Genomic DNA, 18,908 nt, shown 5'->3' on the forward strand with positions numbered 1-18,908 from the left:
AGGCAAATGCAAAGGTGGGATCTGCTCAGATAGAGTCATGCTCCGCATCTCAGCATACTGTTGACTTGAGGATTGATCTTTTGGCATCTCTTTTCCCTTTTGGTTTGGGGAGAGTAATTACAGATTTTTAAAAAAGTGAATGGTGTACTTCCATAATCTGTTACTAAAAGCAAATAATAAAACTTACTCTTGTTTTTCAAGCTACATGGTGAGAGGAAACAGCTAATTATGACAATAATAATTATGACAAACTCTGCCTGATGGCATTCGTTCATTGAGAATGAATAGATGGATTATGAAAACCCAATTTTCTAGGTACTCTTTAGGTTAGGAATGTAACATTTGCATTGTAGGCAGTCACTCTACCACAGAAATCGGTGGTTTTGGCTTGAACATTTTTAATGTGATTCCCTGAAGACTGTAGAGTAGAAAATGTCTGAGTCACCTAGCATTGGTACGGTACGTTGTGAGTAGTTATGTTAATGACGAGATTGCTACAACAACATTAAACATTCTGAGGAGGTATTACCTTAACCCAGGAATGGTAAATTAAGAGAAGTTTTTTCTGGAACACAACTGTTCTTGTTAATGAGGACTATGAAAGGCACAAGACAGGATGCTTGCTTCAGTTTTATACACTGATATACATGTGCATATTAGTGCAATTTCTTTTTCTCTCAGAAGAGCTGATTTTTATGAGCTCTCTGACTTACTTCTTCTTTCATAAACCCTGTCTCCTCATCTGTCCTGCCAGATCAATATGGTCATCATTCACAGCAGAGGAAAGATAAAAGTTTCCAATTAATTAATTTAAATTTGGTCCTTTTATAGATCAAGCATAGAGGGCAGCATCACAAAAAAATTGAATTTACATGACTGTATTTAAAGGAATTCTTCATCCATATGCTCAGCTTGTTTGAATATGGCACACCTGAATGACTGAAGAAGAAAACAGAGCTACTGGAAATATGGTTATTTTTCAGTAGTGTTCATCTTAACCATCTTTAGGGTTAAAAAAAAAATTGAGCAAGTTTAATAGATTACCACAGTGTCCTGAGTCTCCAAGAGACATAGAGTACTAAAATGAGAACTCAGTGTGTGTGCATTTTGATAATGTAGTTTTGTACGTCTGAAAATGGAAAAGAAATAGCTGGGGAATTCTAGTGAGCAATAAACTTTATCTTAGGCAATGACAGCAAGAAAATATCTGCAAATTTGGGATGACTTTACAGTTGAGTTGAGTGTATGTTTAACATTTATGGTGAAACTTGGTCTGGCTTAATTCATTTCCACTGGTGCATAATGGTTGCTCTGAGAACAGTTATAAATTTCCTTTTTAAGTGAAAATCTACAATTTTCTCTGTTAAATCTTCCTGCATTTACAGGGACACAGGAAGATTTCCAGGAGACTGTGGCAGTTCATCATTTAGAAAACTGCCCTTCATTTCTACACATAAAAATTGACAAGACAAAAATGCTTTCTTTTCTTAGTAAATTGTGCTGATGTTTACCTAGTGATATAAAATTTCTTCCTTGGTCCTTTCTCTGGTTATGTATGTATTTGTAATAGATTAAATCTGTTCAGTGGAACAGATTCTGATCACAAGAATAAAGCCACAAGCACTTGTGGGAGAGAAACACAATCCCTCATGTAGGTGAAGGGATCATATCATCATGATGCACCCTTTGATATATGGAAGTGTTGTATTAGTTGGAGCTAATCTCACTGAAGCACCTCTGCCCACAATCTCACAGTGATAAATCTGTACTTGCATACAGGTGTCTTATGTGCTGTTGTCAAAATTATGGCTGCCTTCTATAAACTACTGCAAAACATCTGGCAAGAGAATTAGCAAATTAGGTGCAAAGCTACATTAGTGAATATTTAGTCTAGCACTGCTTTCTGTGTCATTTAAGACCCACATAATGATCTGATCCAATGCCCATATATGCATGCCTGACCTAGTGCGATTACATCATGATCATTTTTATGTCTTCACTGTCACTTTATTCAGAGAGAGCTCTCTCCAGTTAGGCTTGTGTTTTCCCTAAAAATACCACAGCTGAGTACATAGATGTCTGCTGAGGTGAAGCCACATTGCTATGTTAACTATTTAGTCACTGGCTGGAGTTTTTCAGGGCAGTGTTTGAATAATGAAGATAGGCCATTCCTCTTCTTTTGCCCTGTGTTAGGATTGGAGGCTAGTGTGTTTCTTCCTGCACACACTAAGGATCAAAGTGAGTTGTTTTGCTTTTTTTAACCCCTTCCTACACTGACTGTACTGGCAGATTGGTCGGTATTTATCACAGTGGCTGAAGGCCCATCAGGATGTCCCGAGGTCAACCCCTTACCAGTCAATATAATTTGCATTTTATGTTTCTGCCGGGCACTACCACTTCTCAGTTTGGCTGCTGTCAGCCAGGGCCTTGTCATTATCTAGGACCCTGCTGGAATAGGTGTAGCCAACTGTTTACAAGTAAGAAAGTCTTTGCTTTATAAATGCTTATAGATCTATAGATTCTCAGGGCAACACCTAGCGTCATGGTTTTAAGTTAACAAGGGAGAATAAGGGAAATAAATAGCTACTTTTCCAAACAGTGATCTACCTGCTGATTCCAGTTCTTGTCTTGTTTTTCTTTCTCTTGGACTGAGTTCTCTCTATTCTCTCTCCCGCGAACTTGCTCCAGGACTAACATTTTTGTGTGGTGATGTGTATCCCTGACAGGCTTGTGCATGGGAGCGCAGATGTTGGTGAGCGCCTGAGCTTGCTGTCCTTCAGGCTGTGCAGAGGGCAAGCAGGGATCAGCAAAAGGTCTCAGAAGTGTACAGAGTTACTCTGAACAAAGTCAGTCCAGCTCCTCATTAGTGACTGAGAGTTTTGCAGCATTAGGAACTTTGGGGAAGCATCTGTAACCTTCTGTAGATCAAAGGACCAGAACAGTATCTCATTTTATATGAAGCAGCTCTTGCAATGAGCCATGCCACTTCTGTTCCCTTATGTCCACTTTGTCACATTCCTGCTAACAGGAGGCTTCTCTATATATTTACACTAACAAGACAGAATGCCAAGCATACTCAAAAAGTAACTTGGGAGATTTGGTTTTACAGGGTTCCCCCTTACACGCTTTGAATATCTCCCTTCTTCAGCTGTGAAAAGCCTCCCTGTGCACAAGTTGCCACCTCAGGAGGTCTCAGTCTAGCAACTCCTAGTATGGGGTGGCAATATGAGACAAAAATTGTTATCTAATGAAGAAACTACACTTAAAAGGGGGAAAAAAAAGACAAATCACAGGGACTACTGGATTACTTCAGTGATGCATAGAAAGAAAAGGGCAAATAATATATACTCCAAGGTGACAAAACCTGAAATCTGTATGCTGTGCAATTACATACACTGGATATAGTTAATTTATCTGTTTTGGAGGAGTGATGTGTGATTCTCAGGCCACACAGGCAGTGCCGGTGGGTGTGGCATTAATGCTGCAGGCTTTCTTTTGCCACAAGATTCCACCATGCTTCAGTGCAGTTCTGAGAAGCAAGGTTTGCTGGTGTGATGTTGTCATGGAACAGGAGGGATTGACTGTGAGTTTTAAGTTGCCTGTGTGTGATCAGACTGAGCAAGAAAAGACTTCAGGCCAGAGATCAGTTAAACTGTGAACAAGAACTTCCTAGTTTCGACTCAACTTTACATCTTGCAGAGAGTGACTTGTCTGTGAATTTTTTAATGAAAAGAATGAGGTAGATTGGCAAAAGATTTTGCAACAGTTTATTTTCCAGTCTGATCCCTTTCTCCCATCTGGTTTACCAGACAGCTTCCCAAACACTTGAGTGACCTCAGGGGAATGTGAAACATGCTGTGGAGATTGGAAGGAGAGGAAATGGGAATATTCATACTTGTTATTGCTCCTGAAAGGAAAAATGAACCTCTAGTAGAGAGTAAGAGACAGAAAAATCACAACCGAATTGAAAACAGTCTGTTGCCAAAAATTCAAGTAAAGGGTTGATTTTGTTTTTTTAAAAACATGGTCTTACTGTCAATATAGCTTATTCTCTGTAAAGTTTTCATTCTGTCAGAAGTTATGTCCATTCTCAAGTGTCCATTTAGCAAAAAGAAGACTCATCTTTGGAAGGAAAGATAAAAAATGAAATGCTCTGTGTTTATGACAGGTAGAATTTCTGGGCTTGCAGAGAGGTACCTTCAGGCAGCCATTCCACGAGTCTGATGATAAGCATGCAGTCTGTAACTGTGGTTGTTTGGAAATGTGACAAATTGGAGAGGGCCCGTTTTCTAAATGAGATGCTGTGGAAATGTATTGTTTTGACAGAGTATTGTTCAGGAAGAGGGGCTCACCTTCAAAAAAGGGAAAATAATTTGACAGTTGAAGCTCTCAGCTGGGATTTGTGAGACCCAGGTTTGAATTTCTACTTTTTCTGATTTAGCCTAAGGAATGGACTCAGACTTTCCTAAAATCTAGTTTTAGTGACCTATCTAAAAGACTATCAGCTATTTCAAAACCTGTCTCTCCTCATCTGTTTCTGTCTTCCTCTCTATTTTTTCAGATTTTTTTCCATTTTTCAATAATAATAGTAAAAAACAAACAAACAAACAAACAAAACCACCAAAAAACCCACCCCCTTGTCTTTGTCCTGATGCAAGACAGGAATATGTTTTACATCTGATCATTTGCAGGACAGGGAATCAATTTTCTGCCCAGCTCTGTCTGGAATATAATTATGGCAATTTTAATATCCTTAACTTTAATTCTTTTTATTGATCCTGTTATTGACCTGTGTCTGCTTGTTACTGTGTAAATACTATCAAAGAAACAGGTAAAAAATAACAGTTACCAGGTGGCCACAATTAATTTTTAATTTTTTTTCCTGAATGGAGATGGAAACAATGTTTTTTCAGTGGAAGGAAGTCCAAACCTTTCCCTTTCTCTTCAGTGTAATCTTCAGTCTCCAGTGTAATCATACCCTTCCTTGGTTGCAAGTATGTTCTAATTCTGCTCTCAGATTCACACTGGTGTCTGAAAATGTCTGTCATGGCCTAAAGAGTGAGAACTGAGGACATAATATAGCAAAAAAAAAAAAAAAAAAAAAAAAAAAAAAAAATTCTATGTTCATTTTGAAGTCATAATACAGGAAAAAAGCCAGTAAAGAACACTGCACTGACTGCAATCATTTCCATAGTGAGATTGGGTTTGTTTTTCAAGTATTACAACAGAATTAACTGTTTTGCTGAATGGCTTCAGAAATCAGGGGTGGGAAGGAGATAGAACCCTCACACTGACTGTGGGTTTACACCAGATGTAAGTTCTTGGCTGCGTTGGGGCCATTTCTGAGCTTCTTCATTTCAGATGTCAGAGCATGTCTGGCATCCAGGGCGTACACACCGCAGTTCTTGGATTCCATCTGTTTAAGTATGCTTTGTACATAATTAAATGGGCTAAGGGTAGATTGTCAAGCAACTTGGCAAATTGCTTCTCCTCCATGGTCAGCATGAGAAAAAAATTTCTATGCCTGTGTATGCAGTCATACAGACATTTGTTTGGCAGAAATGCACAGCTGTTTTCCTGAGATAGTCAAAGCCAGCTCTTCCCACAAAAAGTAACTGCAACAAAACTGTTGGTTTTGAGCAGGATTATTTTTCAGTCATTTTATTCTGGTAGAATTCCCTCATGCAGGCAAAATGTTATATCTCTTTAATAACTAACAAGTCAACCTGTTTGTTTTCATGATGGAAGGGAATGGCTTTGATACAAGCAGTGTGTTGCAATTACAAATGAATTTAAAAAATGAAGGCCAGGTCATATCCAGGGACAAATCTTCAGAAGGAGTCTTTTTTGTTGCTCTGAGCTTTTGTTGCTACTGCCAGTACCTTTCTTCTGATTCCCACGAGCAGACGTGGGAGGATGGAGGGAAGCAGCTGTAGGGCAGGGTAGCAGTTCAAGCATGTGCAGTTCTATCGTGTACTTGGTGTGCATGAGGATGGCCAGGACTGTGCCCCCTACATCTGGCCTTGGAGTTGTATTAGGCAGTGTTTTTGGGGGAAGGCAAGAATGATGCCTCAGCCGTGGGTGCTGGGCCACTCACAGGCCACAGCTCCAACTCGTGTCTGTGGTCAGTACAGGTCAGGTCTTTACTAGCTGTACCAGGCAGGACACGACAAATTGTAAAAAAAAAAAAAAAAAAGGCTCATTTGTGGCTCAGAAATGTGGCTTTTCTGAGACTGTGTGACAAAATATAAGATAAAATATTAATGGCAACCAACAGAAGCTTTCAGAGGAAGCAAGAGATTAGGTTTGGTTGGAAATTTAGTAAAAGAAAGGCTAAAAGTAAAGTCTGCAGGCAATGAAATGAAACCTAATCCATTTGCCTCTTTGCAGGACCTCTGGACTAGAGTGGAATCTCTGTTAACATCACATTACTTTCCAAGGATGGAATTCTAAAATTAACTCTTGTTACCTATTTTGTTTATTTTACAAATTTATTTTCCATTCTTTGCTCCCATCATGAAAGATTTGTGAGTTGTTCGGTTTGTTGCTCTTGCACCTAAGCTGTATTAGTTTTGTCATTATGAACAGTGAAAAGAAAATGTTGAAATCCAGATTCAGCTCACTTTTGCATTTAGATATTTGGAAAGGATTTGGAGAAGAAGAAAGGCTTTCTTGAGGTGAGCATTTTTTGTTTTATAGGGTTTTTTTTTCCTTTTGAAAATGTTGTTTGGATAAATGAAAACATGACAAATATCATGAAAAGAGGGAGAGGTAGAAAATTTTAATATCTTAGAAAACTGAAAAAGTTAGGTTTGAGTACAGTAATGTAACTTTGACCGTGTATTTTACAGATTACTTGGATGTACCCAGGGATATTTTGAGCCTGGTCTGTCCCGCCAAACTTTATCCACAGAATGTGTCTTTTATAGTATTAATCTTCACACTCAGTTTAAAAACCTGAATTCAGCAGGTTATCTGATTCTCCATCCATGCAGCTCAATACAGGCAATGAATTATAAAGCATTTTGAGCTAAGCAATGGTTTCCCTGAAAGTGGGAGCATCAAAAACTTCAGAGTTGATTAATAGTCTCTTCTTTTCCTAACTGAATTCAAATTAAATAGATATAAAATGCACACTGTCTTGGACATCCTAGTACACTTGGTGAGGCACAGGCAGGGTCACATGAAAATATTGCCTTATGGAATTTAAAATGTCTCTTTTTTTTTTCATCAGAAGGCAGTGGACTTCATATTCTCTACAAAATCAGAGCAAGTATCTGTTCAATTCCTGTGAAAGAGCTACCATGTGAATACTCATTTCATGGTTTCAGGACTCTGACATCTTGGTGTGGGAAATTACTGTCCAAAATGTAACCACTGTGAGTATAAAATGTGTGAGATGTGCTGATCAGTCTCTGTGAGGAGCGTAAAGTACAGGGAACAGAAATTCCCTACATCACACACAGATTTAAGAAAATGGATTTGAGGATGTGCATATCCAGGATTTCCATACCACATAGAATCCTGTCAATGCTACATCTCCAGCTGAGGTAACTAATAAGTGTTCAACAAAAAGCCCAATGACTGTGACATCAGTTTATCCCTTCACAGGCAAAGGTTCTGCTTGAATGTCCCTTGTAGCCAACATCTCCTCAGCAGCTCACCTGTTGGGGCTACCAAGGTAGCTCCTGCCAGAGCCAAAGCTGCTGCCATAGCTAGTGACATGTTTAAAATTTCCTTGGTGCATAAAAAACTTAAATGGATTTCTGTTAAATGTTTGTGTAAATAAAATTCCATGCTAACATTGAAAAAAATAAAACAAACCACTGGGCCTGGGATATGCCAGGGCTGGAAGAAGCAGCAGATGTAGCAACACTATTTAAAACTGCAGAAAAGTGAAATGTCTGTTTTTAAATTTTCTTTCGGCCAGTGTTAGGTCATGATTGGGTTCTTTTTATTTCTGTAGGAATAGAATGAGACATTGAACGACTGTGAGACCAAAGGGCAAATAACTGTCTGTTTTAAATAATAGAAGTTGATGAGGAACTTCTAATACTCTTCATTTTAATTTGCTCTTTTAAGTGAAGCAGCGTGAGTGCTCAGAGTGCTTTCCTAGCTTGACTCTGCTAGTGTCTCACGAGCTGTTGGCTTCAATATGCATAATCTATGTGACTTTTGTTCTCCTCTTTCATGATATTTTATTGATAGGAGTTATATCAGAATTTTGGACAGTAGGTGGCTGGAGACATGTATTCCAGCCCAAGGCAATTTAAACTCATGTCTCCTAGATCTGGTGACAATCACCTTAACACCTAACTAAACTCATAGCAGAGTGGATTATACTTGTAACCAATCCTTTGAAGCTATGTTCCTATATATCAAAAAGCCTTGTGAGCTATAAAGAACCGGAAGGATTGGTGTGTAGTCCTGGTGTGGTGACAGAGGAATGTATTTTTATCACAACTGTCTCTATGTAAATCAGAAAGAAGTCTGTAAATGGATACAGGCAGCCCAGATCTCTGCTTCAAAAATAAGTGCACTTAGCATCAGAGTAAATCAGAAGTATAACCTCCTAGTTTCTGGCTCATCCAGTAAGCTTTTGTGCTGGCACAGCTTCAGCAGCTGCAGTAAAGGATGCCCCTACTGATAACCTCTAACATGGTGCTTACAGCCCTCAGCTTGGGAGTGAGAGAGATGAACGTGAGCTGCTCTGTTAAGAAACAGATTTTCCATTTCTAGATGAGCAGCTGTTTGTATAAAGATGGATCAGAATCATAAAATTATTTAAATGCAATCAGCTGAAGAGGTATGATGACTTGATTCCCTAAAGAACATTGTGCATTTTTGTTAGCTATGCTCACCAATGTACTGGAAGGAGAGGGACAACCTAATTTCAGCACTGATCTAGGCAATGTTTGCCTATTAATAATGACAAAGAAGTCAAGAACAAGTAATCTACATTTTGAATTATAGCTGTTCTTTTCACCAGTTCAGTCTTTCAGAATCACTATCTAATACCCAGCATGGATTTATTTACAATTTCGTTGTAGATAAATCTTTGCAGGGAGAAGTCTGTCTTCAGCTGGAGAGGCCAGCACTTCTTAGCTAAAGTCTCTTGTGGTCTCAGCTCACTTGACTAACTTCCGAAGTGGTTTGGTTTCAAGCAGAGGGCAATACATGGAATGACTCTTCTGTTATCCATGCACCTGATGAAACCTAGCTGGTACAAAAATACTTTTATCCTAATGACCAAAATGGATGAAAATATAGAATGAATTATTTTTTTCACTCCCTGAAGCTACTGGCTGAATCATACTGACATAACATAGCAGTAGAAGCAGGAATTTAAGAGTGGATTTTTCATTTTTGAAGAGCGGACTTTGGCCCAGAAAATCTCAGAAAATCTAAGAATAGATCAGGTATTACTGTAAATCTGGAATGTTCTTTGGGAATTGAATTCTGACACACACTCCGGGCCTAGCAAAACAACATAAAAGGTGTTGCTCTTTAATTCTGTACAAATACTGCTCTTGAGGCAGACAATGGGTGCATCCACCTTCCCCTTCCTCGAGGCCTAAGCTGTGTGAATGACCTTAGGGGAAAATATCGGCTTTTACCAGCCTCAGTGAGAGGGGTGTAGCCTCTTCACACCAGGGTTGCCGCTGCACGGGATAATACCTGGCGAATCCTAATTCCTTTATGTAGGTAACTACCCAGTGGAGGTCTGCAGTCCTTGAGAAAACCTCCCTGCAGAGAAGAAATGTATGAGAGATCTCAGCAAGATTATTCAACTGACCAAAACTTTTAAGTATTTTCTTGTTATAATAATTTTCGGTGAAGGGTGTGATCACTTTATATAAATCCTTATATGCTTTTCAGTTGTAGTGCAGTTGTGATAGTCAAACTATGGAATTGTTCAGGAATAATTTTAAACACTTTTTTCCTGCTGTAACTTAATCTACTTTACATTATTGGTACAGATTTAGTGTACCAGATTAGATAACACATAAATATTAACAGTGTAGGTAATATGGCACCTCTCTCAAAATGGGAGGATAAATTCTAATGACTTTCATGAGAAAGATTCATTTTTTAGAAAGCCTGAACCAACCATAAAGAGCTATTTAGAGTGATATAACTTGCAAAATCTCAGCATATATAATTTTTTTCTCATTCTGAAGCAACGGGTGAATAGGAGGGAAAGCTTTCTCTCCACTTACAAAATAAATATATTGCTATGAGAAAAAAAAAAAAAAAAAAAGGTTTTCAGTTCTAAAAAGGTCAATCAAACAATTTATGTTAAGTCTTTACACCAGCATCAGCAGTCTAAGATGATCACTCAGTCCTTTCAAAGAGACAGTAAACTCTTGAGATGGATGTATTATCTGTAGGTTGATTTGGGAAAACAAAACCCTGTGGCTCAAAAATCAAAAAACCCAAACAAATTCAAAACCTACAACCAAATAAAAAACCTAACTGCCCAGTGGAAAGGTAACATATTATTACATCAGCATATTATTCAGTTACAATGAAAAATTTAAAATTATGAAGCCAGTTGCCAAGATTTTGCAGAGAGTGGGTTAATTTTAAACATATGAGAAAAAAACAGACTTTGTCACTAAATATCCTGTGAGCTTGCAGCCTGGCACCAGCTCCTGCTGTGCACAGCAGGAATTTCCCCTGCAAACTAGAGCATATACTCACAGGACACTAAAGAGGATCAGAATGCCTCCTGATCCTTCCTTGAGCAGAACATATTACCTCTGGCTTTGTCAAGAGGATATAGATCCATCCTGAAATGGGATTGAAAAAAGCATTTATAAGCAACATGATAGACATAGATTCAGTATTAAAGATGCTATTCCTGAGTTTTGCTAGCAAAAAAAAGTTCACCCGAGTAATTTAAGTGAGGATAAGCAAAACATTCAAAGTTCTGTAAAGTCTTCCCTCCCTCCCTCCCTCCCTCCCTCCCTCCCTCCCTCCCTCCCTCCCTCCCTCCCTCCCTCCCTTCCTTCCTTCCTTCCTTCCTTCCTTCCTTCCTTCCTTCCTTCCTTCCTTCCTTCCTTCCTTCCTTCCTTCCTTCCTTCCTTCCTTCCTTCCTTCCTTCCTTCCTTCCTTCCTTCCTTCCTTCCTTCCTTCCTTCCTTCCTTCCTTCCTTCCTTCCTTCCTTCCTTCCTTCCTTCCTTCCTTCCTTCCTTCCTTCCTTCCTTCCTTCCTTCCTTCCTTCCTTCCTTCCTTCCTTCCTTCCTTCCTTCCTTCCTTCCTTCCTTCCTTCCTTCCTTCCTTCCTTCCTTCCTTCCTTCCTTCCTTCCTTCCTTCCTTCCTTCCTTCCTTCCTTCCTTCCTTCCTTCCTTCCTTCCTTCCTTCCTTCCTTCCTTCCTTCCTTCCTTCCTTCCTTCCTTCCTTCCTTCCTTCCTTCCTTCCTTCCTTCCTTCCTTCCTTCCTTCCTTCCTTCCTTCCTTCCTTCCTTCCTTCCTTCCTTCCTTCCCTCCTTCCTTCCTTCCTTCCTTCCCTCCTTCCTTCCTTCCTTCCTTCCTTCCTTCCTTCCTTCCTTCCGCCCTTCCGCCCTTCCGCCCTTCCGCCCTTCCTTCCTTCCTTCCTTCCTTCCTTCCTTCCTTCCGCCCTTCCTTCCTTCCTTCCGCCCTTCCTTCCTTCCTTCCGCCCTTCCTTCCTTCCTTCCGCCCTTCCTTCCTTCCTTCCTTCCGCCCTTCCTTCCGCCCTTCCTTCCGCCCTTCCTTCCTTCCGCCCTTCCTTCCTTCCGCCCTTCCTTCCGCCCTTCCTTCCTTCCTTCCTTCCTTCCTTCCTTCCTTCCTTCCTTCCTTCCTTCCTTCCTTCCTTCCTTCCTTCCTTCCTTCCTTCCTTCCTTCCTTCCTTCCTTCCTTCCTTCCTTCCTTCCTTCCTTCCTTCCGCCCTTCCGCCCTTCCGCCCTTCCTTCCTTCCGCCCTTCCGCCCTTCCTTCCTTCCTTCCTTCCGCCCTTCCTTCCTTCCGCCCTTCCTTCCTTCCGCCCTTCCTTCCTTCCGCCCTTCCTTCCGCCCTTCCTTCCGCCCTTCCTTCCTTCCGCCCTTCCTTCCGCCCTTCCTTCCTTCCGCCCTTCCTTCCTTCCGCCCTTCCTTCCGCCCTTCCTTCCGCCCTTCCTTCCTTCCGCCCTTCCTTCCGCCCTTCCTTCCTTCCTTCCTTCCTTCCTTCCTTCCTTCCTTCCTTCCTTCCTCCCTTCCGCCCTTCCTTCCTTCCGTCCTTCCTTCCGCCCTTCCTTCCGCCCTTCCTTCCGCCCTTCCTTCCGCCCTTCCTTCCGCCCTTCCTTCCTTCCGCCCTTCCTTCCGCCCTTCCTTCCTTCCCTTCCGCCCTTCCTTCCTTCCTGCCTTCCTTCCTTCCTGCCTTCCTGCCTTCCTGCCTTTCCTTCCTTCCTTTCCTTCCCTTCCTTCCCTTCCTGCCTTCCCTTCCTGCCTTCCCTTCCTGCCTTCCTCCCTCCCTCCCTCCCTCCCTCCTTCCTTCCCTGCCTCCCTCCTTCCTTCCCTCCTTCCCTGTAAAAGTTCTGCTGATACAGAGATTTTCTATAGGAATGTTGAAAAATCTACCATAGGTATAATCACACTACCAAAATACTTCTTTCCCCCTCAAGAATCAGCAAAACCCATACTTGTATTTTTAGCTACCTCAGGGGGAGATAAAGTACTAGAGAATCCATGTCATGGCTAGAGTTGCAGTGAAAAAGTTGATAGATACTGCTGAAGGTAATTTTGCCAGGCAACTCAACTCACAGTTCAGAGTGTGAAATGTATGAACGAGTTTCTTCAGTGAGACCTGTACTACGAAAATCCCTCTAAGATCAGTTTTTTATTAGTGTTGGGGGTTTTGCAGTCACTTATTCATGCTCACAGTGGTGGTGATGGAGCTGTAATTCTTGCTGGTTCTAAGTGTTTATATTATTCTTCTGTGATACTTTTTGGAGAAGCACAAAGAGAACAGTTTGGGTTTGGCCAGGACTTTGGCTTTAAATCTCTTTTGTACTGTTTTGTTTGTACCCTCACAAAGGGGTAGATTTGATGTGAAGTGTTTGTGCCCCTCCAGATTTTTCTCTAGTTTATCACAGTGTAATTAAGACACTTCTGAACTACATTATAGTCAGAATCTCCTTCTAGAGCTATGTGTCCTTGAAGAAATTGCCAAAGAAAGGCCTACTTTGTCAGAGGAAAAGAGGTCTTTGTTTTGATTTATATCACAGGTGCTATTAATTATTGGGTCGTTTCAGACAAGGCTCTCACATACCCCAATATTCAGCAGTGTAAGCTGCTTGGATAAAAGAGTTGCTGTTTTCCACCTGTTACTATTGGGCATCTGGAATCCAAACCTACACCTGCAGTAATAATTGAAAGCCTTGGTGTCAGTCAGTCTATATGCTCCTTTTTCAGGCATGTCCACCACAAAAAAAGGTCTATATAGGGACAACAGGTGCAGAAAAGCTCCATTTTTAAAAAAAAATTTTGGCCTACTGTATTCTTTAACATAATTGTGGGATCACCCAAAGGATCACCCAAATGGTGGGATCACCATGAAAATGTTTTTCTTTTTCTCCTGAACAGAAAGGAGCCCAATGCCAAATCACCAAGAACAATCAGGACCTAGTTATCCATGTGATGCATAGATTCTTGGACCTTTCAGTTCACCTGCTGAAAAGATAAAGTCTGACATTAGTTAATCAGCAGTGAGCATTTCTGTTTAATATACCTTTACTTGAATATTTGGGGTTTTTTTCTGTTCAAAACACTTGAAAGGAAAATTAGAAACTCCCATTGCTGGCTGCATGTGAGGCATGATAATTGAACAGCTCAGAAAAGAGCCACAAACCGTGACCTTATATTCAGTTTATCCCACTGGGTAAAGGTACTTGGACCTAACATTTTGATTCAGGCCCCATCTTTACTTTAAGGCTTCACTTGACTACTTTAAACAGAAGACTGGTTTCCAAGATGGATTTTCACTGCTCCACAGCAGCAGTCTATTAACCTATTTAGATGGTATCTAAGGTAGTAATGAGATTAGAAACGAGAAAGGAAACTGGGAGGGAGGGAAGTAAAGAAACTCAAAAGCAGGTTAAAATTTTGGTACTTTTTGATGAAAGCACCAGAAATAAGGGTCAAGTTGTCTTGCAGGTGAGTGTGTCCAGTTGATATGAGGTAATCCTTTAAAGACAGTCATGTACTAGCTATAATTCTGAAAGAGGCCAAAGCGAAGATAACACAGAATTATTAGATGTTATGCATTTCTCCCCATTGGGATCTCCTCACAGACTAACTGCAGCTGTTGGGAGCACTCTGCAATAAACCCAGTTTTTCTGGATTACAAATTTGTACTTTCCAAACTTTCACTAAAGACATTAAGTGCAAACTTGCTTCAGCAATTAAATTTTCATCAAACTCCCAATTTGACAGGCACTGCCCTAGGGCAGTGCCACTGTTCTGGACTTCAGACAACCAAGTGCTACTTTCTCTAACAGTACGTTTTGTTTCAGAGCTACGGATCCAGGTTTTGTCTTTGGATCCAGGTTTTACTCCTTTAAAGCAGCAGTGAATTTTTATTAATTCCTAATTTATCTGTATTGCCCAATAAAAGTTGTCATCTTCACAACAGTAGGATCTGTTTTTCCCTCTGTTTGTATTGGACCCATCTTTGTGAGATCTTGATGTCGTTTGTAAGCAAATGAGATGTTATTGTAAATCAAGTTTGCAAAACTTGTAGTTGCTAATTTTCAGGGAATCCCTTCAGGTCAGCAGTTTGGGACCATACTGGAAGCTGGGGATCAGAGGCTTTCCACAATAGGTCATTGTAGCTATATTTTGCCTCTGCTTTGCTTAAAACAAAGGCTAACCATTCTACAGCCCTGCAGCAGGAGGCAATTTGTTTTTTCATGGAAAACCACAGCCTATTAGCAGTTGTGAGCACAAGCTATTGCCCATTATAGCCATTCTTAGAGAAGATTGCCTGTGTACACACATGGAAAATTCTTCTGATTCACCTGGGCTATACAAATCAGGAATGGCCTTACTGAGATCGAAATCAACTTTGTTTAAAAATCTGCCACTCAGCAAAAAGTCCAGCAATGTTATGCTGTAAAAATAGTTTTACAGAGAGGTCCTTAAAGAACAAAGATATCCTAAAAACTAATACCTAAAAGTAGGCATCAACTACAGAAAAATGAGAGGCTTGAAAACTGGAAACAATTCAAGGAGCAACAGGGGAAACTTAACTCTCTAAAAAGCCTTTTTTTTTCAATTTATTTTTTAATTTTTTTTTTGGAAGTATAACATTCTAATAAGAGGTAAATGATTTAAGGGAGACCCTGGGACCGTATTATGAGCTTTGTTTATTTTGCCATGATGGAAGTATAGACTTTCAGATCTCTAAAAGAGTAGGTTACACAATTAGATTTGTAAAGCTTCACTGAACTGGCACATGTGTGGCAGGAAACAGTTTCTGACCATAGAAGGAGATATGCATACACTTAAAAGTCTAACGTAAGTATGGCATTCAAATTAAACTTGATGAGGCAGGAGAAATAAAATTTTCAAGGTGTGAGAAATAGCCACCTCAGTCATCTGATGAAGACTCATAAGAAAAGTAATCTTGTTGCCTAGGAAAAGAAAGGTTCAACAAGTAGTTGTTTGAATTATATGAGTACTGCATTATTTAATTTGCTATTTTAACTTCTGTATCAGTCATTGAAACCAAGATATTATAAGCCTAAATTCTTTCCTGAAGAAAATATCTTTTAGTTCTTTTGAGGAAAAAACGTTGCTTAGGAAATTCGATTCCTTTCAAGGAAGATAATTTGGAGAATTACAGAGATATTAACAGTCTTGTCAGATGTCCACGAAAAAAACCTGTAGATATTGAAAGGAACAACTATGTTCTCTATACACTGTAGAAAATGACATCCTGTGTAAAAATCTCTATTTGTCAATCTCCCCATCCCCCTCCCCCCCTTTTTTTCCCTCACAAAAGAGTGTGAAGATCCCCGGATAGTGACTTGAGGTATACTGACCATCAGCTTGATTTTTCTGTTACACCTTCCACGGTGGTAGAGACACATCCCTGCAGGTACAGAAAAACACAGCTTTAGAAGAAATTTCTCATTTAATTTCTCAGGGCTGTTAAAACATCCTGAATATGCCAATATTGCTGGTTAGGTACTACTAAAAATTTCTATTAAAAGAAGAAAAACTAACCCTGAAATCACACTTTCAAGCCCAAAGAGAAGTGGAAACTTTCTGTTCTGCTTCCATTCTGGAAAGCAGAGTAGAAGTAATGTGAAAATAACCACAAATATTTTCTGTTGGAAGACACTGGGAAAGTATTTTGAGACTCTCCTCTTCATCCTTACTTTACTGGAGAAGCCGAAATCAAAAGGAGGAATTCTTTCTGCAGTGAACATGCACATTTTCCCCTTCTATTCAAAAACCTTTCCGAGCCATTGGAATGCATTTCTGGCGGGCACTCAGGAGCACAGGAAATTTGAAAGGAGCTGTGAATAGCTTTTAACAGTTGCATTCAGAAGAGAGAAGATAGTGGAAGCTAGAAAAGCTAGAGCAGCAGTTTGTTCCTTACCTAGTAGGCAAAAGCCAGATTTTTGGATTTCTACGTAGCTTTTTAACATAAACTTTTTGTAAACCTAGATTTTCCCTGTTTCGTTGTTTTAACAACAAAGACCTTTGACGTAGTATTTCCTCCCTCAATTAATTAGGCAGTTCTCCTGTAGTATGAAGTCTCTCCAAGAGGCTTTTTTGGCATGTTTGATGTCCCAGTTGTAATGTTGATGCCAGCAACCTTCTGCAACCTAGCAGCTTAGGGTCCTGCTTAGTGAGAAAATGCACACTAAATATCTGCTATCTCAGCCCCTAAAGCTAATTTACTTATCACAGTCGTCTTGAAATGAGTGCTACGCTATGCAGAGTCCTACAAACACACTTGGATGGAAAGGAACCAAGTCCTCTTTACCACGGATAACAGCATCACTGTCTGCTAAACACAGAGAAAACGAAGTGTTTGTTTTAAAACGAGCCTATATGTAAATTGAATAGAATATTCCAATAGAATAAAGACTTTTGAAAATTTTGTTTTTCATGCTTATATGTTTTCACTAGGACTACGTCCATCAGTATCACATTAAAAGACATTAAAACCTCCCCAAAACCACAAATCAAACCAGCTCTCCAAGGTACAAGGTCTTAATTTTTGCAGCAAAGTTTAACAACTTTAACAACTTGCTTGTAAAATTCTGTTAAAAACTGTTTTATGTTAAAAATTCTACTAAATCTACCTTCACACATATGTGGTTTTGTGTTTGATCACCTGAAAGTTATAAAGAATGAATTTCCTTCACTGTATTGAAAAAAAATACAGGAAAAAAATTTTTAAAATAGAGAAATAATGCAAATGTCTGTTGAACAAGGATTAGATTTCTTTTGGATATTTTTTATCCTGTCCTGGACCACAGGGCAGGACAATAGGATAGCCTCTTGATGTCTTGCCTTTTCTTTTTTGTAGCTCTGTAATTGCTTGATATTCTTTCAACAGAAACTGAGAAACAGGCCTGTCCTTCAGTATTGCATTTTCCTCATGTTATTGCTTAACACAAATTGAAGTCAGGGTGACAGGAGGAAATGGTTCTGTTACACCACGTTTAGTAAAAATTCACCTCTCTGCTGTGGTCAGGGAGCTGTATGAATTTATTGCCAGCAACACTTTGGCAAGGACACAGGGAAAAATTGAGAGTCTTTTTCAAGTAAGAGTACAACCTCAAAAAAAAAAAGATTTTAAATCAAGTAACTTTGGGTATCACCCAAGTTTTAAAATATGATCATAAAAGACTGTTTCTCTCAGTCGTTAGTGGCTTTTGCCTATCAAGACCAATCTCTTCTAGTACAAAAATTATGTTTTTCAGGCACAGCATGTATATTTTATTTCCTAAATGACTTTTCCCTTTTAAAAAAGATTTTCTTCAACTGGTTGGAAAATAACTGCTTTGAAAACAGCAAGCTCTAGCTGGCTTCCAGCATGCAAAACTTTCAATGGCTTCAAGCAGAGGTTGCTGGATACAAAGCAAGGTTACACATAGCTGGCAGTTTGTCATAACTGCTAGTTCTCCCTTGTTTTAAATTTTCTAAAGTGAGAAAACTTATTATCTGCAAAAATACTTTCCTACAAGAATGATCCCCGAAAAATCTGAGATATTTTGTTGTAATTATCTTAAAATAAGACAAGTAACATAAATTAAGGACTAGAAACATGCAGAGTATTATGGAGGTCAAATAAAAGTTTAGAAATTAGATATAGATGGAGAGCTCAGTTTTTTAATAACTAGTTGAAGAGTAAAGAAATCTGTTCACAGTTAGCAAAAGACAAAGGAGAAGCAAAAGTCACTAAGGTAATTAGTGTGAATTATTCAGCCAAGTTTGCCACCATTCCTATGGCAGAAAGTTGCTCCAGTGCATAATCTTTAATTGTAGGGTGACACAGGAACTTACTATCAGTGAGGCCAAGGAGAGGTAGCTAGGCACCTTTGATAATACATTTGTTCCATTAATATCCTAGGGAGAATCCAAATTTTGTGTCTTGGTGAAACTGTTCATTTCTGTGGATGCATTCTGCTGTGCTCTTAATTTAAAAAAAATAAAAATATACCATAAGGGGGGAAAAAAAAGAAAAAAAAAAAAAGGAAAATATTTTCAAACCTTCCGTAGCACATCGAGTGGAAAAGCCCTTACCAAAGTCCCAGCTTCATTGTGTCAGAGAACGGAAACAGAACACAAATGAATCCATGACACAAAAAGGGGCTCAGCAGAGGCAAGAAGAACAAGCCCACCTTGCAGCATAGCTGAGAAAAGTGGAGAAATTCCTCAAAAGTTGTATG

Source organism: Prinia subflava, chromosome Z (genome assembly GCF_021018805.1).
Source record: "Prinia subflava isolate CZ2003 ecotype Zambia chromosome Z, Cam_Psub_1.2, whole genome shotgun sequence".
Classification (NCBI taxonomy): domain Eukaryota; kingdom Metazoa; phylum Chordata; class Aves; order Passeriformes; family Cisticolidae; genus Prinia; species Prinia subflava.